The sequence below is a fragment of the Enhydra lutris genome, unplaced genomic scaffold, assembly GCF_002288905.1.
Source record: "Enhydra lutris kenyoni isolate GAN:26980312 unplaced genomic scaffold, ASM228890v2 scaffoldscaffold23, whole genome shotgun sequence".
Classification (NCBI taxonomy): domain Eukaryota; kingdom Metazoa; phylum Chordata; class Mammalia; order Carnivora; family Mustelidae; genus Enhydra; species Enhydra lutris.
The window spans coordinates 2,489,028-2,510,873 of NW_019154107.1; positions in this window are offsets into that span (position 1 = coordinate 2,489,028).

Consider the following 21,846-nt stretch of genomic DNA (forward strand, 5'->3'; position numbering starts at 1 on the left):
CATATCATGCCTCAAAAAAGGGCTATTATGTGCAAATGCCTGAATAATTGACTAAATGAAGTCATAGATGAATAAATACATGCACATCAAAAGAAGATAACAAGAGATAATTACCAAGTGGATTCTGGAGGAAAAAGAAATCAAAGAAGAACTGAGGTTTTCCAAAAGTGCTAGGGAGCAGGGTTGGGGGATGGGAGGGGAGGGCTGGGGGTTGGAGGAGGAGGGTTCCCCACAGAGCAAAGAAACAATAGTGTCATTGATTAAGTTGACTGACACCTAGTGAGTGTCAGTGAGTATAACCTTATATATTTATAAATTGTAGTCCTTTCTATTTATGATATATATCATGCTTATCTTATAGATTTATGTTCATTATATAGTTAAGATATTTATCTTATATATTTATATTATTGAAAGGAGACAAATCCAGAAACCCTTCACCCTTTTGGTAGTTTAGCAGAGAGCTAGCCCAGCATGTCTGAGTCAACAAATGTTAGTTGTTAAGTTCCGGAGGCTCTACCTTTCTAACTAGGCCACTTCCCTGGACTCAACCTTCTGTTGTTGCCTAGTTCCTGAGAATTCCCAATTCCCCATGTTTTACAGATGCATATAGTATAATGGGAGATGGAATCCTGTCTGTCCAACCCTGCAATGGCCAACCCATGAGTCTCTCTACGGGGTAATGAGAGGTTTAGGAATTGTGTGTACTCTCTACTTCTCTGATGTAAGTTTTCCTTCGAAAACCCTCATGAGGGGTGCCTGGGTGGCTCAGTGGGTTAAGTCTCTGCCTTCTGCTCAGGTCATGATCTCAGGGTCCTGGGATTGAGCCCTGCATTGGGCTCTCTGCTTGGTGGGGAGCCTGCTTCCCCCTCTCTCTGCCTGCCTCTCTGCCTGCTTGTGATCTCTCTCTCTCTCTCTCTCTCTCTCTCAAACAAATCTTTAAAAAAAAAAAAAGAAAAGAAAACCCTCATGATATATTTATGTCATATGGTCTTTGTGTGAGACAACAATTAAACATACCATGAATAATATGTAACAGATACATCTAGTTGGGATTTTAGAGGGAAAACGTTTTTGAGGGAGATTTTAACTTTAGACATGATCCAGAATTATCATTTGTATAAATAAACATAAACCCAATAGAAATAAAAAAATTCTATTTAAATCCATTTGTAAATTCTTAACTTTTTTAAGAGAGAAATTTCATAAAACTTTTTGATGGAAATTAGTCATTAAATATGAACTCCAGATCAAATCAGCTACCCCTTTATTGAGTGCAAGTTTATGCTGCACTGTTTCATAGATGATAAATGCAGAAAGAATAGAATGAGAAAGTTACCAATTTTCAAATTCAAATGAAAAAACAGATCTAGAAAAAATGACAATCAATGGATGCTGAAATCTTTAGGTCCAAGGTTCTCAACTTTGGTTGCTCACTGGAATTACGTAGAAGATTAAAAAAAAATGAAGGTCCATATCACACTCCCAGTGATTCTGATTTAAATGTGATGGGTATGGGTGTGGCACCATGGTTTTATAAATCTCCACAGGTGATTTTTTGTTTTTAGAGTAATCTCTACACCAACGTCTGGCTCAAACTCAATGATACTGAGATCAAGAGTCACATGCTCGGGGCACCTGGGTGCCTCAGTGGGTTAAGCCTCTGCCTTCTGCTCAGGTCGTGATCTCAGGGTCCTGGGATCGAGCCCCGCATCGGGCTCTCTGCTCAGTGGGGAGCCTGCTTCCCTCTCTCTCTCTGCCTGCCTCTCTGCCTACTTCTGACCTCTGTCTGTCAAATAAATAAATAAAATCTTTAAAAAAAAAGAGTCATATGCTTTACTGACTAAACTGGCCAGGTGTCCCACCCACATGTGATTCTAATGTATAGTGTAACCAAGGTTAGGTAAATAGGTTGTATGTTAGATTATATGTCTCACAAAGTGGTGCAGTGGAATGTTTCCAGCACCACATAGGAAATCTTCCTGATGAAACATTATTGAACCTAAATCTAATCAAGTTTCTAGCTAGAACTCCCATTTTACCAGAAATAGCAGTCTAATAGAAATCACAAATAGCATTTAAAAGCATCTGTAGATATGTGAATCATTGTTATACATAAATTATATAGCGGGTAAAGGAACAACTCAAATGGCACCAAAATAATCAACCAAATCCCAAATGTGTGACATTCTACAAGCCCGAAAATTCTGTTTCTCCATTAATGTCATATAAAGACACACAAAAAAAAGAAAGGTGGGGACTGTTATAGACTTGAAGAACCTTAAGAAACATAACAATCAAATCCAATGTGTAGACCTTGTTGTATCATAGGCCAGAGGTCTTTTCTTTTCTCCTCCAGATGACTCTACCCTTCTTTCTGGCCTGGGAAGTTGACCTGTATGGGCTGTGACTTTGGGCTTCCTTGGGCTCTGGCTTCTGGCAGGATTTGGCCAATAGGAAGCCCCAGTAGGAGGTCAGAGTGGGGGAAGAAAGGGCATCTGGGGCTGTATTCCACTGGCTTTCTGTCTGTGAGGTCACCTGGGCTGGCTGGATCCTTCCACAGAAGGACACTATTGCTCTCAAGGAGGCCTTCTTTACAGCCTCTTTCCTTCCAGGTTCAGTCAACTTGACCTTGACCCCCTTACTCCTTCACACCTAGTAGTGGTAACAGCTCTGCCATTACAAAGATGACTGTACCATCCTCTGTGATCCATCCACACCCCACAGTGCTTTTATAAATAAACCCTCCAGAATCATCCTAATCTGAGAGTGCTGTGTCTTGATGGGATCCATACAGATCCTCATTGGAGCAAATCACTTACTTTGGAGACAATGGAGAAATTTTGAATAGGAAGTAAATACTAAAAGCTATTAATGAGTCATTGTGAATTTTATGAGGTGTGTTAATGGCATAGTGGTTATGTAACAACAACAACAAAAAAACCCTTACTACTTATACATACTGAAGAATTAATTGAGGAAATAATATGCCTGGGAATTGTTTTAAACATACTGCACTGGAGAGTGGGTCAGTGGGGAGGGAGGAGGGAAGAAAAAAGTGGAGGTGGGTAGACAAAACAAGGTTATCAAAATGTTGATGATTGGAACAGGGTGAGGTGTACATGAAGGTTCATTATACTAGTTTCTTGATTGTCAGAACAACTGAAAATTTCTATAACAGAATGTTAAACCAGAGCAACCAATATCTCTTATTTCTTTCTTAGATGAGATCTTGTTTGTGATTTTTCATTTGAGAGACAGATGCACAAAATCTGGATTTGTAGCAAATGAGGACTTTAAGGGTATGTTGAAAGCATGGCAAAATAACGATGCTCCTACACTTTATTCTTTTCCTGTGGAGAAGAATTGATGAGAAAGCTGCATACGTTTATTGGATATGATTTTTTTTTCCTCTTTAGGTGTTCAGAGAGTCGCCACATTCTGTCAATCTACCCATGAGCATCTGCAGAGGGAGGGACAGTGAAGAGGGTCTGGGGAAAGTGGAGGGCCCTGAGGGGCCACAAGTCCTAAGCTCGAATTCCTGCAGCCTGCGTCTTGTGTGCTCTCTGGAGCCGAGCTGCAATCTCAGCGACAGAATCTCTTACTGCTCGGAGCTTCCTCTTTGTTTTGTTTTGACTTTCTCTGGCAACAGGTATTACTAATGGAGCAAATTTATATATAAAAATGGTCATTGTTCATAATCCTTTCAGAGGATTTTGTCACTCTGGAGCTAGCTCAGGAAGCAAATATAATTTCTTCTGCAACAGATTTTGCCCTAGCCAAAGGAAGCAAGGAGCCAGATTGGTTCTACTTCAGTAGACTTTCTGCTTCTCAAACATCACGGATAAGAGAATTTTGCAGATATTTGAGAAGAATGAATGAATACACATGGAAAGACATACATATCTTGCCACTAAAATAAACTTCCTTTTATATGAACCAAGCAGCACACAACAATAAGGAAAAACCAAGGGCAAAGAATGCTACTGCATGCTCAAAAGTAACATAAAAATAGAAGCCAAAGTATAATGTCTGTTGGGTTAATAAAGTTGCTTTGTTTTCTTATAATAATAAAAGTTGGCAGGACTCCACTTACATTAAAGTATTTCCTGGCATAATGTTCTTCATTCTGCTTCCCCCACCATCATGTTGCTAAGCTTATTTTATTGACATTACTGTTAATTGATGGTTACTATATATAACCATGAGGCAGACAGATCAGAAGGAAAAGTTGAAGCTTGTTTATATAACAGGAAAATGCTGCTTTTAAATTGTAGAGTTAATATGGGAACCTTAATTCTCCAAGATAAATATAGTATTAACACAAGAACCTCAATTCACCAAGGATAAAAGCTGTACTTACTACAACTACAATGTAAGTTGTAGTAAATACTGACAATAAGGATCATTACTGGGGAAAATAAGTTGATTCAAAGGTGTTTGAAAACACTGACCCTTCTAGAATATATCTGAAAGAAAGACTCTATCTCCATATTATATTCTAAGAGCAAGGACTTTGGAGTCAGTCTGCCCGGGTTCAAATCCTGACTCTACAACTTTATATCACAGTTGAGTTACTGGATCTCTCTGAAATGCTGACGTAAATTCCTCATAGGAGAAATAGGGAGGGCAATAGGGAGGTATTGCAAGAATTAAATGAAATAAATAGATGATGTGACTTTAGATCTTTATGAAGGGACACAATCCATCAAGGAAAGAGCTAAAACAAATCATGTTAAAGAGCTGGCCACTTTGTTGTTCACAGGATAAAATGATTATTTTGTCATCTGAAATAATTTATGGAACAAGTTGAGGAGTAGGCAAATCACTGACAAACTAGCAGAACAAGAGAAGTCAATCAGAACAATCAATATGTTGAAACTAGCAGTAACTTTAGAGGCTGATCCCATGAGTAGATCTGCTCCTTTCTCTAAAAGAAAATGGTCAATAGCACTGATTTTGAAGACTTTTTGGCATCAAGAATTATGGAATCTCATCAATTCAGCTAGTCATCATTTGGGATCAGCAGCTAATTTGAAATTAATGTTCAATATAAAAAATGCTGGGTATTCAGGCTGATTCTGAATCAGGAATGAAGTCATCAGAGCAGCTTTGAATGTCCTGCCATCATTATTTCATTAAACTCAAAGGAGGGTTAACACTGAATCAAATTACACTAATATTTAAGTACAAATCCCACATGAATCCTAATTCGCATTAATTTTCAAGCGCTGCATTCACTCTGCCCTTCCACATCACGACCAAGCCATGATTCAGAGGCAGGCCACTGATGAGTCAGCCTCTGCTGCTATCTGGATGGGCCAGAACACCCTGCAGGGGTTGATAAGGAGAAGGCAGAGAGGCCAAGGGCTTCCTCTGGTGCAACAGGGCAGCACCTAGGGGCCAAGATCTGCAACCCAGGACCCAGGAGAAGGACCCAGAAAGCAACATCCCTGGTTTGCAGAGAACTCAACTTCCATTTGTCCCCTGAATGAGGTTCCCATGTGTCCAAAGGATGTATGAGTCTTTTGACAAACATGAAGACTTCGTGGGCAGAAAAAGATATCACTTCCAATCTAGAGGCTCAGTATTCTCCCCAAACGGCTCTGGTCCCTGATGTCAGAGAAAGGGAACTGCGGAATGAAGAACATCCAAGATGCCAGAGCTGAAAGTCCCCACAAGATAATGTCTCCCACTTGGGAGCTAAAATACAGCCAAACAAACAAACATATAAAGGTCCTGTGAGAAACAGTCCTCGTTGTTGTCTCAATTCCAGCTTGGCGTTCCTCCTTTCCTCCTCCTTTCCCCTTGATCTCCTCTTTGTCACATCTGCCCAGGGGCCCTGTTCGCTGGGATCATACCTCTGTCATTCTAATGGTGAGTGCTTGCTTCCAAGTTCTACTCCCAGCCTACCATCTGACTACACGCTAGTCCAGTCTCTCTCTCACATTTATACATACTGAGAGGCTTATGGCCTGTGGGAATTCCCCAATTCCTCCATGGGTCACACACCTCGGTTAAACAAGTTACCTCCATAGCAATCAGGACAAGAGGTACTTCCTGGACTTCCAGTGAATCAGGCCAGAGAGAGCACTTGCCACATCAGGTTCAGTGTTCAAACAAAGGCCCAGATGTTACAATACCTGGCTACAGGAAAGTGAACCCTGAAAAGGGAAAATTTTATAGCCTCCAGTTTGACTGGCCTTTGGAGTTGTGGTTCTGGTTTTTCATTTACTAGAAGGCATACACCAATGTCTGAGATGTAGGGGACTATGTCTGTGTATTCTGTCTTATGTATCAGCACCCAGCAGTCTTGAGCCCACCACAGATAGTTGGTAAACTATTTTTTGATAATCCGTCATTCAGGTTATAGTTGGATAAGAACTTCCTCATCTTAAAAACTAGACCAGCTTTATATTTTATGTATTTACAGATGACAGCCCAGAGCAGCTTACGTCAGTAGCTTGTCCCAGTATTATGTGACTTAACTACAGCTACTTAACTACTACTGTGGTTTAAACAGCAAGTATTTATTATTGTGCACAAGTCCGCAGCTGCCTGGGGGCTGGCTGATTTGGGCTGGGTTCTGCTTGGCAGGCTCAGCTCCAAAAGTCTCTCATCCTCAGGCACGTTCTTATGGAACGGCAGACCCACAAGCGGGCAAGCAGAAAAATGCAAGTCTCTTAAGGCTGAGGTTTTGACGGCTACCCTGACACTTCTGTCCACATCCTTTGACCAAAGGATGTTACATGGTCTAGCTCAAAGACAAGGGGGTGGCTATATATATACTCCACCTTTATGAAGGAACTCCAAAGTCACATGACAAAAGGTATGCTACAGGGAGGAATGAAAACTTAGAGCTAATAATGCACTTCATCAGGGGCGCCTGGGTGGCTCAGTGGGTTAAAGCCTCTGCCTTCGGCTCAGGTCATGCTCCCAGGGTCCTGGGATCGAGCCCCACATTGGGCTCTCTGCTCTGCAGGGAGCCTGCTTCCTCCTCCCTCTCTCTCTGCCTGCCTCTCTGCCTACTTGTGATCTCTGTCTGTCAAATAAATAAATAAAATCTTAAAAAAAAATAATGCACTTCATCAGAATTACAATTTCTGAGAACGTGGAAAATTTGACCACAGAGAAATAACTCTGTTGATGTTAAAGTGAGAACGACTTTTTGAATGATGTTAGTTGCAATGTACTCATTTTCTCCAAATGCTCATTCATTAAGTCCTTACAATTTCTGGGAGGATCACAATGGTGGACACTAAAATTTGCTATGTTCAAGTAAATGCGTCTTAAGAGAGATCAAAGAGGGACCTGTTTTTGTATTGCATTCCTCCCACTCCCTCCTCCCCCACACTGGGTAATGCAAAAGAAATTAACTTACTTGTGCAGAGAAATGGGTATAGCTTGAAATCCCAAACCTTGCAAAGTCCTAACTGGTAAATTAACTGGATTAGCTTTTCTACAGACTTCAGAATTTGTTCAGTCAGAAACACATGATAACCAAAATCTTTGAAATGTTTTAACTGATCTTTTTCTTGTTTAAGTCAGTTTCCCTCATGGTCATTCAAATTAGTGAGTTTATATTTCTTAAATCAATAATTCTATTGAATCTATAATTTTGGTTTACAAGAATCTTTACCAAAGCATGTAACAAAACATGAAGAAAGCTTATCCACAGAGAGTTTTCAGGGTTGGTATTTTCCCTTTCATAAGAAACATTGTGAAACAAACTCTAATTAACACAACTTCAGAAACATCTTGTTTTGGCACTGGCAATTACAGAACTACCTTGCTTCTGGTGGCAACTGCAATTTTTATATATACAAAAGACAAATTTTTCTCCTACTGCTCAAATTTGAGAGCTCTGTGTTCTACAGGAAACAAGTGAAAGATGGCCTATAGTGTTTATTTAGGGGTTAGGATATTTAGAAATACTACAAAACAAATCGCGAGGGCGACATCTCTTTGAGAAGAAAGTTTATAAACCTCTTGTCTCTTTCAGAACATGACAAAGCCCGTACTTGAGTCCCGGCAGTGCCCGTGTTCTTCCCCTGAGAAGAACACTTTCTGCAATAGCACCCAGATTTCAAGTAATAGTAAAGGAACATCAAAGCCATCCTTTACCAGAAAAACAAGTCAAATACCCACCCACTCAGCCCTTCCCAGAGCTCTTTACTTCAGGAAGATACACACGACTGCAGTAAGAAATTGCTGTGCTAAAGATCCTACTTATGTTACATTTCCAGCCAAGCCCAGGGAGACAGCTAATGGTGCTCTAAAAATGGTCATTTTGTCAGAGCTTTGGTGTCGATTACTGATTACACACAGGAAACAGTGACATCAAAACCCCAGAGACAGCGCAGAAGCACCTGGCCCGGGCTGATGCGTGAGCACGGGGGTTTGGTACACAGTTATATTTGGTTCCTGTGATTAAAACTCCAGGCAACTCTTTATTTTTTTTTTCCAGTTCAATATCTAAAAATCTATTCCCGTGAGCGTAGCTATGAGGGATGAGGCAAACAATGATTAAAATTCACGAGAGGTTTATATGATCTGGCAGAGATACGAAAAGAATGCTGATCTGAGAGTCAGAGCATAGCTAATAACAATAGCTAGAATGTAATTAATCCTGTTGAATATTTACTGTATGCCAAGTGCTTTCTGGACAGCATCTCGTTTGAGTCTCTCAACAGTAGTTGGAGACATCATTACAAAAATGAGGAATGCCCAGTTTCATGGAGGAAAAATTGAGGTTCATGAAGTTTGGAAACTTGCCTCCATTGTAAAGGTTGTAGGTGGCAGATAGATCTGGGCTCAACATTTTTGACTACCAATCCTGAGCTTTGGGTCCTGGAATGAATTACTCTTCCTTTGTTGGTTGGGGACGCTCTCCCTGATTCTAGACTCATCCCCTTCTCATCTATCCTTCCCATTGTTTTTGCAAATGCTCTACTCCTACCTTGCAATCTGACATGATGTCTTCAGAGTCTTCTGGATATTTTGATCTCCTTACTGCAGTGCACCAGGCACTTCAGGATCTGGTTAGTTCTCTGGTCTTACTTCCTGCCAGTGACCCGCCCCCCTACTTTGTTCAGGCAAAGTGTGTCATACGGTTCCTCACATCTGCGTCTTCACATATGTTGTTGTTTCATCCCAGAATGTCCTTTTCCTCTTTTATTTTTTCCTCTCCTGGCTTAATTCCTACTCCTAAGCTCAGTGCAAGCATCTCTTCTTTCTCGAAGTCTCCTCTGGCCACAGTGGGGACTGAGTTAGGCCACCCTTGTTTGACCCTGTGGCACCCAGGGCTCTCTTTAAGGTAGTTGATTTGAAAGTCATTTCCTTCTGAAGCATCTTCTAAACCTTAGATATGTAATTGACCCGTGTGTCTGATAGAAGCAGAAGCCAGGGAGATGGAAAGGGAGCAGGACCACGTGATTTGCCCAGGGCTCCCCGCCTCTGCCTAGCATAGGCTGGTCCCAACCCCATCAATTTACCCCTAGATCACAGCGATCACGCCTGACTGCTCTCTCTGCTTCCATCCTACAGGCCCTTCCCAACAGACAGGCCACAGCGATACTTTTAAACATAAGGTAGATCATGGGACTCCTCTGCTCACAACCCTGTGATAATTCCCATCTCCCTGGCAGTCAAAATCCAAGGGCTCATAAGGGCCTTTAAAGCTTGACCTCAGTACTTCTCAAACTTTCATGTGCACATGAATTACCCTGGGGATCTTGTTTAAATGCAAACCATGATCCAACGAGTTGGGGACTGGGAGTAAGATTTTCCATTTCTACCCAACGTGCAAGTGAAGCTGGTGCTGCTGGTCCTTGGGTTCCTCTCTGAGTAGTGAGGCTCTCCTTGGCCTGGCTTCCCATCACCTGTTCCTGTTCTCCTTACTGTTCCAACTCCAGCCCTACTGGCCACTCTTCTGCTCAAAGAACATGTCAGAAATGTTCTCTTGCCTTAGGGCCTGTGCATTAGCTCTTCCTTTTGCCTGGAATGCTTTTGCCCTAGATATCCACTTGTCGGACTCTCACTTTCTTCACATCTTCACTCCATTCTCACCTTTTCAGTGGGCTTCACCCTGAACACCAGATTTAATATTGCAACCTGTCCTCTGTCGTTTCCAACCCTGGGTCCTGCACTCCTGAAACCTTTATCTCACTCTTCTGTCCTTTGTTTTGTCTTTTGCATAGATTTTATGACCTTTTAAGACACTTTAAAAATTTACTCATGTATTGTATTCATTATTTTGTTATTTAGCTTCCCCCAATCACCTAAAGCCAGTTCTTAAGGAGCCCCCTCTTTGTGTGTTGTGTTCACTGATGTCCCCCAAGAGTCTAAAACAGCTGCCAACAAATACTATTTGAATTTTGAATTTGAATGTGGTGGGCGAGGGAGAAGAAGAAATTAAGATAATGTGGCATGACTGTACAGCCCCCACTTTCCCCCAAGTGCATTTTGCTTGGGGTGTGGCATACACATATGAAATATTGCTTGGCACATTCCAAAGACTTTTCTTGGTCAAGATGCAGCAAAGCATGTTGGGCTTGAGACATTTCATGTTTCCCTTTATTTCCAGATGGGCTGAAATAAAACGTTATCTTTTTCTAATAAACTTGCCATTGTCTTCAGAGGCAAGTTTCAGGAAGGAAATAAAAAATCATATTTGCAATTACTGTCTTCCATGTCACCCATGACTCAGACAGGTAAGTGCTTCCTCTGTACTTCATTGTCTTCAAGTTTAGTAAAGCAGTTAGGTGTGTCTTTTATGATGGCAGCTGATTCCCTTTTAATTCTATCAGTCACTTTATCCTCCTTCTCCCTTCATTTTTTCTCAATCCTCCTACGTTACCAACCTTTAACCAGGCATTGTTTGACTGACATTAGAGTCAGCATTTTTATATAACTAGAATTATACCATTGAATAATGACACAAGCTAACTTCTTCACTGATTTAGGTCTTGAATTGATCTTGGGCAATATGCATAAAGATCAATAGATTGCCTTGAAACTTTATTGCGTTTTCTATTCCTCTATCCTCAAAAAACTAATCTCTTTCTTAAATATTAAGCCAAATAGTCATTCAACCAGTTTGACTTACAAAACAGCAATTTCTTTTTTTGCTAGTAAATTGAATATTTCTTTTCTTTTTAAATTATTTATCTTTTTAACCATTTTTTTATGTTTCTTATGTTTCATATTTAAATTAAATATAATTAGTTTCTTCCTCCCTTCAGAAAACAATCAATTCCTTAAAAAAGAAGCAAGGTTTATGGGTTCCAAAACAAACATATTTCTGGAAAATAAGGCACTTAGCCTTGGTGAAAGGAGCTTGCTCTTGTTCTTGTCCCTATCCATACATAGTCTCCATCCTGACCATTATGGGTCCTCTGAGCAAGCTCTGGGATGGAAAGGAAGTATAGCAGACAGCAACGAATAAGGCTGTGTGTGTGTGTGGGGGGGGGGTCTTCCAATGTCCATTCACCCTGGATAGAAATATTCTCAATCTCTTAGTTCCCTCAGAGAAATTCATCCGCATATCATTTCCCCAAACCTTGTCACCAATCTTCTGATTTTAATTTCCTTTAGGTCATGTTTACCCACTCAGATCTTTAGCCAAGGAGTTTGGGTAGATGCTGACCTCCCTTTCCAGACAAAGCAGACAAAGAGAAGATGCTTGATATTCTACTGTGAGAAGATTTCTCTTTTTCACCATCTTTTTGGGCTATAATTGAGTGAGGCAATGTTCTGGTTATCTATTGATGTGTAACAAATGATCCCAAACAGCAGTGTCAAACGACTACATTATCCTGCTTATGGATTTTGTGGGTCAGGAATTCAGATGGGGACAGCCGAGATGGCACCGCAATGTCTGGGGCCTCACTTAGAATACTCAAAGGTTGGAGTTGACTCCACAGTTGGGGTCTATAATCTTTTGAGGCCATCTTCACTTATGTGTCCCATGGTTTCTGGTGGCTATTGGTGGGATCACATCCAGGCAATTGGCTAGAACATCTACACATGGCCTCTCCATGTGGTCTCTCAGTGTACAGTGGTCTGTTTCCTCACAACATGAGCAACTCAAGAGAACTAGGTAGAAGCTCTTTTACGTCCTAGCCTCAGAGGTCACAAAGTATCACTTATGCTGTAGAAACAAGCTGTCCCAGATTCAAGGGAAGGAACACAGATTCCCCACTTCTCAATGAGAGGTGTGTCAAGGGCACATCATAAAAGGAGTATGTGGGATGGGCAATATTATTGTTACTCATAAACACTAGCTGTTATCAATAGGAAGTCCTAGGGGCACCTGGGTGGCTCAGTCAGTTATGTGTCTGCCTTCGGCTCAGGTCATGATCCCAAGGTCCTGGGGTCCAGCCCTGCCTCAGGCTCCCTGCTCAGCAGGAAGTCTGCTTGTCTCTTTGCTTGCTGTTCCCCCTGCTTGTGCTCACTCTCTGTCTCTCTCAATCTAATAAATAAAATCTTTAAAAAAAGGAAGTCCTAGACTGTTTTGTAAAATGCAAATTGTTGAAATAATTATTCCCAATGATTGATTTTTCGCTTTTTGAACATTTTAAAGCACCATGGGATGATTTTTTCAACTTTTATATGACTTTAAGCATTTTTGTTCACTTTCCAGAATTAGAGTGATTTTTATTCTATTTTAAAAATTTCTAATTATTCGAGGGCCTCAGCTGTCAGCTAAAAAGGTGGCCTTCTATCAAAGACGTTAAGGTTTATTTTTCATTGAACTCAAAATACAACTAGCTACATTGATTCCTGGTGGTCCAAAGCCCATGAAAATTATATGAGGATCAATGTTTAGATAGAGTTTTTTTTTTTTCAATCTTTCTTCAAATCCGGGAAAAGATTTCTGTCTTTTGTGCAACAGCAAGGCAAATGTCAGATCAATCTGCCTTCAGGCCAGCAGTGTAAGCGACCTTAAGCTTGTCCTTGCATTCACATTGTGGTTGAATGTGCTTTGTCTTACAGTTTCCATCCTGACAGCAAGCACTGTACAAATGCTGGCCACATAATGTCAAATCCAGTGAATAAAATTTAAAATTTAAAATATAAAATAAAATGTTTATGCAAAGAAAGCAAAAACTAAGTGAACGGAGATGGTTGAAAATGGAAAGGATGAAAAGGCAAAGAAGAAGGTAGACAAAATTACTTTTATAAGTGTGTTTAAGATTTGTGCAATTATCCTAGGTGGCACAGAAATTATAAAAACATGAACTGGATATTGCAAATATTAACTCTTACATGAATTTGCTTGGACAATTCATTTAGAGCTAGAGGCAAACATAACAGTTTATTAAAGTATTTACAAACCAGCTGAGCAGGAATAAGTGGAGGAGAATGATTTATAAATAAAAAAACAAAAAGAGTAGTGTTTGCATGAGGATTCAAACTTCTGGAGAGAAAGTGGATAAATATACTTAAAACACTTAAAGAGCTGTAAACCCACCCCACACTGTCTTGTTCAATGTTCTATCTCTACGTGATAAACATTTCTGTAATTATTAATGGTGTATCTAAATTATCAATATTTAAAGAAACAAACTTGGAATATTCAGTTTAATTTTAATCAACTTGTTTCTTTGACTAATTGTGCTCAATGCAGACATTTTCAACCAATTTACTATCAAATAACTAGGCAACATAGTATCATAAATGAAAAGGACCATAAGATATAATTCCTAGCTTCATTTTTGTAATTTATTTGAGGAGAAAACATATGAAAAAATTTCTTAAGATTTAAATAATACATCAAGACACCAATAGGGAACTTGTGACAAGGCTCTCTATGATTAATTATTGAATCATTTGTAAACTTCTGTTTCTTATGTGATGTATAGGTGTTAGTACCATGATGATACAAAGCACTAAGAAATAATGAGTGAAACATAATAAATATCCTTCTTTTTATACTAGCTGAGATAACAGGAAACTAAGAGAATTCTCCCCAAGAATTGAAAGAATTGAAACTGAAGAGGAAAACTGAAAAAGCAAAGTTATATGGGGGCTTGAAGCACTTGCTTCTCAGTGCTTGGGGGGCAGTTTGCTGGTTTCCATAACTAAGGGGATCAGGTTTTAACTACCAGGTGGGAACACTTCAGGCTAGAACAAACCAGAAAGGAATGACCACATTAAGCTATAATTCTCAAAGGGCTATGCCACAATGAAAGGATAGAGCAGAAGCAAAATCTATGCACTGCCAGCAAGACAACCATCCCATTCTCCAGGTCCCCTCACCCCTCAAAAGGTGGGAACTTGGGTTTTCCCTCAGTTAAATTTCTGGTTCAAATACATATTTCCTTTGTAGTTCAGTAAACCCAGACCCATAAAATGAAAGGAAAAAGTGGTGCCCATCCAGTCATTCCCCGTTAGAAATAAATGCCAATCATGTCTGGACAGTCACACCCTCCACCCAGACCACAAGGGACTCCTGAAGATAAAGCCCCACTAAACATGAGCTCACCTCCAAGGACAAAATAAAAAGTCACTGAGATACATTGGCAGCCAACACAATCAACACTTTGATTAGACCCTCACGTCCTTCAAATGATGAGATTATTAAACATGTGCTTTGAGGTATGACCAAACATATTTAAAAAAGGAGAAAAATATAATGAAATATCAAGATAATACCAAAATGACCAAGAAGGCTTAAAAATAAATCCAAAGATCTGCTTTGAAATGAAAAATGTAGTCTTAAAATACACAGTGGATAGATTAAATCACAGATTAGACAGAACTAAATAGTAAATTAGTGAAATGAAAGATAGAGCTGAAGAATTTACTCAGAATATAACATGTTCTGGGAGTGTGGGAGCAATCACTTTAGATTGGCACAATCAGAGGAAGCATTGTGAAGGAGATAGAATTTTAGCTGAATCTCAAAGGCCGTGTAGGGTTAGGCAAATGAAGGTATTTCATGGGAGTGGCATGGCATGAGCCACATTTCAGAGACTACATTAGAAACTTATTTAGGTCACAGTGAGTTGGCCACTTTGCCTGAAAGGGAGAGTTTGTATAGGGAGGTAGAAAGAGATAAGGGCTGACTTGGAAAGTTAGGGCCCATTTCTAAAACCACACAGAAAATATGGCAATAATTACATAATATTAATTTGTTTAAGACCAAAGCAGACATGTAATATATGCTATGCTGACATCGTGGTCCTTTTGACATGAAACATGCCAGCTTGGCTAGCCTCCCTCCATTGAGCATGTGCTGTGCATAATTACTTAAAATGGAGAGGTCCTGAACTTACCTTCCTCCTTGCCTTCCCTCACTCCACACAGAGGTACATTTCAAAAGCTTTCAAGGTTTCAATCTGAATGAAAAGAGAAAGTCCATGAAAACCGTAGCTGTGCCAGGCTGCGAATGGTGTTAAGCAGTCTATAACACTTTTTCTCTTAAAAAAAAAAAAGGTTTTATGTTATCTCCTTAAATTAATCCTCTGAAGTATAGAAGGCTTTGTTATCTTTAAATCCCTTTCAAATGTGATGGTAAAGTGGATCCCAGCACTGGAAATTTAATAAGGCCTCAGAGGAAAAAGCAAATTTCAGATTCCCTAGCAAAGGAGAAACTCCGTTCCAGGTGAATTATCTCCATTGCCCTCTTCACCTGGCTTCCACCTATACAACAGAAGGCATCACCTAGCCCTGCAACAAGGAGAAAGAGATTTACCCTGCACAAAGTGGGTAACATGTCAATTAAAATTTATCCACACAACTTCTGAGCAGACAGGTTTGCAAAAAGCTACTCACATTCAGCAATAGCAAGATGAAATTAAATGGCAGGGAAATAATGCAATCATATTATAGCTAAGTAAGTGGGTGGATACATAAATAATAGAAGGAAGGTAGCTAGAAACAAAGCAACACAGTAACAAATGAATGAATGAATAAAAGGCAGAAGACCCCTTAAATCTGGAAAAACAAGGAAGATAATTTTTAAGTGTACTAAAAGTTATAAAAGACTAAAGAATATAAATTCAACAAAACAAGTAGGAGACAAGATGATAAGACGACAGAGAAGGGAGATCGTAGAGGCTAAGAAATCTGCTTATCCTTGTACTTTAAATAAATCAATTTGAGACAGCAAAGAGAAGAATATTTAGGGCTAAAAATAAGCATGGAAAAATATTTGAGAGAGTCTCAGAATATGCAGAGGTAAAAAGATGAATAAGAGAGATGATAGATATGGAAGACAGACAAGATAATTAAACATGCTAGACAACTGTGTTCCTGAAGTGTAGAAAGACAGAGTTAGAATAAGGGAAATGTATTTTAAAATGAAGGTAAATGAGGGTAAAAGGAAATTTTAAGATCAAAAGGGATTCCTTTGTACCATGGGAAAAAGACACAGAACTAATAACCAATCTTAAATTTCAAGTTTAAAGAAGAAATTTCAGGTATGCAGATAATTTTTTTTTAAAAAGCCAGTCTTCTACACAGTGAGGAGAGGGGAGAGTAATCAGATTTTCCTTCACTTTTCTATAGCTTCATTAGGGTTGCCCAAATGCAGCAAAAAAACAAAAAACAAAAAACAAACCACCACCAACAAAATAAAACAACAAAAAAACCCCAAACAAAAAACAAAACAAAACAAACCCAAAAAACAAAAAACAGAATGCCCAGTTAAATTTTAAATTTTAGATGCAACATTTGGAACAGACTTCTAAAAAATTCATTGTTCATCTAAAATTCAAATTTAACTGGGTCTCCTGTAATTTTATCTGATAGTCATAAGCCGTGTTTAATGGCAGAAAACAATGGAACAATGTCTGCAAATTTCTGCAGGAAAGAAAATGGTTCTCAAGACTATTATACCCAGCTAGCTGATCATTCAATTAAATAGGCAACAGGCAGATTTGAGACAATCAGGGAATAGAACTACTCAATGAGGAAATTCTGTTAACCACGTGGATGATCAAAATAAAGAGCTTGGGAATAGAGAAGCCACAGTAAAAAGAATGCTGAATCTGGAAAGTTCTAAGGCAGTTTGATTTAGCAGATCACACATTGCCATCCACTTTCAAAGTCTCTTCCTCTCTCAGTCTACCTTCCACTGGTAGCATCGACCTCAGGACAATTTCTTCACATTGTGACCTCCAGAAGCTCTAGACTGACCTTCTACCAGCTTGGCAACCTCTGTGGCAAGAAGATGCTTTTTCTGCAAAGCATTTCAGAAAAACATCAGGCCTGATCCTCATTTGCTTTTGTTGGCTGGACTAATGAATGAGCCCATTCATCACTGGATCAATTATCATCACCATATAAGTAGGCTACTATTCCTACTGGCAAGACTGTATCACATGGCACCAGGGTTGGGGTCAGCCCCACAACAAATCCCTGAAAGTGGAGGAGAAGTGACCCCCCCCAAAGAAATTCAGGGTGCTGTGATCAAAGGAAGGGGAATGGATCCTGAGCATACCAGTGGAGCCCCTATTTTGTACACTATTTTGTTATTTCCCCAACTAAAGTGTAAATACCTTGAGAATAAGAGCTCTGTGTTGTACTTCTTTTTATCTCACACAATGACTACTTCAGTTCCTTATTATAGTGAAGGTGCTCAAAAATATTTATTAATTTCTCTTAATATAACTTTGTGAAATGAGGAGGTGGGAATACTTGAATTCAGGGTGTGTCCAGCTTTAATAATGTTTTATGAAAAATTCCACGGGAACATATCATGTGGGGTGCTACAGGAAGTGTTTTTTTTTTAATATACTCTATAGTAAAACATTTGAATAGTTATGTGTAGGTATAGTTCACAATAGAGGTTTTCAATTGCAGAAATGTCAAAAGTTTTACAAGGTCATATTGGATGACTATATTCTTGTATGTTTTCTTCAGGTCAGTGATTCATGATATGAAGGAATAATTTTCCTAATTATGCACAGGTCTTTTCCTAAAGTTCTTTTTTTTTGGTTGAAATATGTTTGCTTCACATCACTTCTAAGGTTCTAAATAATAAATGAGAGTCTTAACTTGATCCCTTCTCCTCCCACTTATGTCTACTTCAAAATTCAGTTTTGATGAATTACTGTCTCCCATTTTGCTTAGCCAGAAACTCTACCACCTTCCTTCCTTCTCTCCTCCCCATCCAATTGTCCACCACATCCATTAGTTCTACTCCCTAGACACATTTTAGATTTCTCCCCTGCTCTCAATTTTTACTCCCATCTTCAGTGTCATGGCTCAATTCCTATAGTTACTTGACTGCATATCTCTTCTATTGTGCTTGTCATGTGAACATATGATGGTAAGAGAATGGGCTGCAGCCAGTTGGCCTCATTCAAAACCTAGCTCCCACACTTACTCTGTGTGACTCTGTAAGAGTTATGTGACCTCTCTGAGCCTCAGCTCCCTCTTCTATAAAATGAGGTTAAAAAGAGCACCTCATAGGGTTATTGAGAACATTACGTGAGATAAAACATGTAAAGCGCTTAGGTCAATATCTAGTAGTGAGCAACCAGAAGAATTTTTAACTACTATTATTTTTATTGGTATTGCTTTTGTTTACAGCACTTTAAGTGGCTGATTCCTCCACTATGCTGGGCGCTCATCAACAGCAGAGTCCTATCACCATTAGCAGTGTTTTTAGTATTTTAATTACTAGCTCTCTGCACAGACTAGGGGCATTTCAAAATCTAGTTCAATTAATTTCACTTGTCAGAATAAGACAGTTGTACACAATAACCACTAGATGGAAGCAAAACCTTTTGTAAAATCAATTCTTAACCAGAAATTGCTGCAGTGTACGAAGATCTACCCCTTTTGTCTCCTTATTTGCACGACCTCATTGTTGCCAACAACAAAATAACATCCTCTTCCTCCTGGATAACATAGAGCTGCAACAAGTGTGGCTAATAAAAAGGTCCAAAACTTTGTAAAGTGAACTCAACTTAGAATTAAGATTTTGGAAAACCTTTGCTGCAGAATTTAGATATTATTAGTGAAAAAATGCTGAAGATATCATCACTGAACCAAAGCCAGCTTCCATCCAGCCACACTTACATTACTATTACTCTCTGAAGGCTCATCAGGGGAAAGATGTAGACTCCCACCTCTGTGCCCAGTGACAGCCACATAATGACCAACCGTCCCTGTGAATGACACAACGCCGTGGATGAACAAAGAGTTGTTGTCTTACTGTCTTGTTTGGGATGGAGGGATTGTGGGTATACAATGGCAATTACTGGATTTACTTTCCTCTTCGAGGATTTCTGTATTTCATCTTCACATAAGGATCTGCTGTCTTTCATTTGCAGTGAAGGGATTTCATTTCTTTCTCCCTTGCTTTTCCAGGGGTCCTCAGCCTTTTCTCTTCCCACATAATTATCATGTATGACATCGTCCCATCAGTGACATCTCACGTTACATCAGTCATTATTGTCATTACATTATTGTCAGCTCAGATTTTCAATGGGGAGGGGGCTGTGCATAGAAGAAATGGCCCTAACCTCAGATTCTGTTGAGATCCCATGAGCCCTTAGCTTTCTCTAATTAGCCCTGTCTCACTGCCCATTAGCAGTAATGAACTGATACTCTCTTAGAGAAGGACTTGCTCTCCCTCATACTTGTAAATATTCCTGGACTCTTTCACTTTCCTACTTTTCTTCCCCCCCCTTTCCTTTTCCTCCCTTCCCCATCTCCCGTTCTCTCTCATCCCTGTTTCCTCTCCGCCTTAAAATTCAAATGATGTCTGTGCTACGATGCAGTACTATCTTAAACATCTAACGAGAGAACATCCTTAGAATATAAATTGATCTCAAAAGTGAGAGAAGGGAGTTTTGTTGCATACTAAATGTGTGATATCTTTGTAGGAAAATATTATTTCTACTTAAAAGCAAAGCTCTGTTATTGCTATCACCCGCCCCCAATTGAATGAGCATCAGCCGATTGCACAGCAGAGACAAAGAGCAAAGACCCACTTAGGATCCGCTCAAATCACAGGGATGAAAAAACGGCTTCGGTTCTGGTCTCTATTTTTCTTATCACAGTCTCTTTCCAAGTGCAAAGAGGTTGCACCGGCCTGCTCATTTCTCAAACCGGATCTCTGTCCGAGATTAGACTTCCCTAAATGTAGCGCAGAGCCTTAGCAGCTAGGATTCAGGTTATCGCAGAGGAATTCAATTTCTCGCGATGCCCTCTTTTCTTCCCACAGAGCGGCCAACCGAGAAACGCTCAGGCAAGGAGCAGAAAGAACGACTTTGGGTTACCCTCCTGTGATCACAGCTGTTCTGTTCGCCCCAGTCACTGAACAAACACGCGCTGACCAGGCAGTAAGACAAATGAGCTGAAGCCATCCCCAGCACACGGTTATCCTTAAGAAAGAGTTTAATGAATCTCAAAGGAGGGCAAAGCACGTTTCTGTATTCCCCTGAGGCAACATGAATTCTGCGAAGTATTTCGGTTTCAGAATACAGAGATGGAGAGACAGATTCTATTCCCTAGCCGTGTTCTCACCGCCTGGCTCAAAATGGACGCACAGCTACAGACGGCTACCTTTGCTTCTCCCAAGGGGCTGGTGGAGATTCTCCAGGGACGTGGGTGAAGTGGTGGTGTGATCTTCCTTCCTGGTCTCATTGCTGGCCTGGCTGCTGCCTTATGTAATATGGTCTGTTTGCTGATGGGCTCCTGCTGGATTGGCTCAGAGTGGGAGCTGCAAAACCTGGGTGCAGCCCCGTGAGCGCTAGACTCAGGCAGCTGATCTGATTTTGTATTTCTCCTGCACCAAGAGGTTAAACTGAGCATCGCTAAGGAAATAAACGTGGGTGCTTGTGCACAGCGTGGTGAGGAATGATTTGCATGAATAATGGAGGCAGTTGAGGTGGTCTGAATTAGGAGTGGGTGGGTCGGTGGGGAGAGTGAGTAAGAAGGAAGAAAGGGAATTGTGAGGGAAAATTCTCTTGCTACCAGCAGCTAACCATAGATCATTGGAATTCGTTCCTTATCAAATGCAAGCAGGAGCCAGGGGACAGAATATTGCTGAGTGGAATGCCTAATAAAGGAGTTGGCTTTCTCTCCTGCCCTTTCCCTCTAAATACGGAAGGAAAGATACGCACCAGATTGCAGGCTTTTACAAGGAGGCAAAAAGGCAGAAAGACAAGACTCTTCAATGGAGGATTTTCCACAGTAAGGCATAGCTTATTGTGCTGTCTTAAAAAAAAAAAATAAATTCCTCATTCGTATTTAGTCAAATCACTTTTTAGAAGTATCTCTATTTGTTCTGGAATTCTTGTCCATTTTTCCAAATTAAAGGGACCTCACGCTACTTTTGACTATTTTGTTAAGAGCTTAACATACATAGCCCAAATCTTTACACTGCTGCCCTGTGGAGTTGCTTTATTTTCGCCTCTCCATAAATATGCCCAGCAACAAGGTATTTGGAGAGCTCCCCGAGTAACACAAGTATTTTCAATCTCTCTTGTGCAAATCTCCCTAAGAACATAAGTAACATCTCTCAGTGGGTCCTCCATAACCGCTAACTTATGACTATAAAGTTGAACATTAATGAGTTATCTATAGACCTGCTCTCCCTCCAATAAAAAATTCTTTTTGGTATGATAATTTTGTTTACTTCCTCTGAGAGCCCATCTTTACCTAACTCTATCACCAGAGGGCGCACTTTCACAGAAAATACACCAGTCCCCTGCTCTGACTTCTCCCTTCCCCTCCCATTTGCAGGACTAAGAAGCAGGTTTTATATTCGGAGGTTTTTTCAGTTCAAATTCAAGTTCTAGAACTTTGGTTTATTATTAGACTGTTCTCTTACTTGGGTGGAAGGGAAGAGAGAAAAACAGGTCTGTCTGCAACCATTGTGTT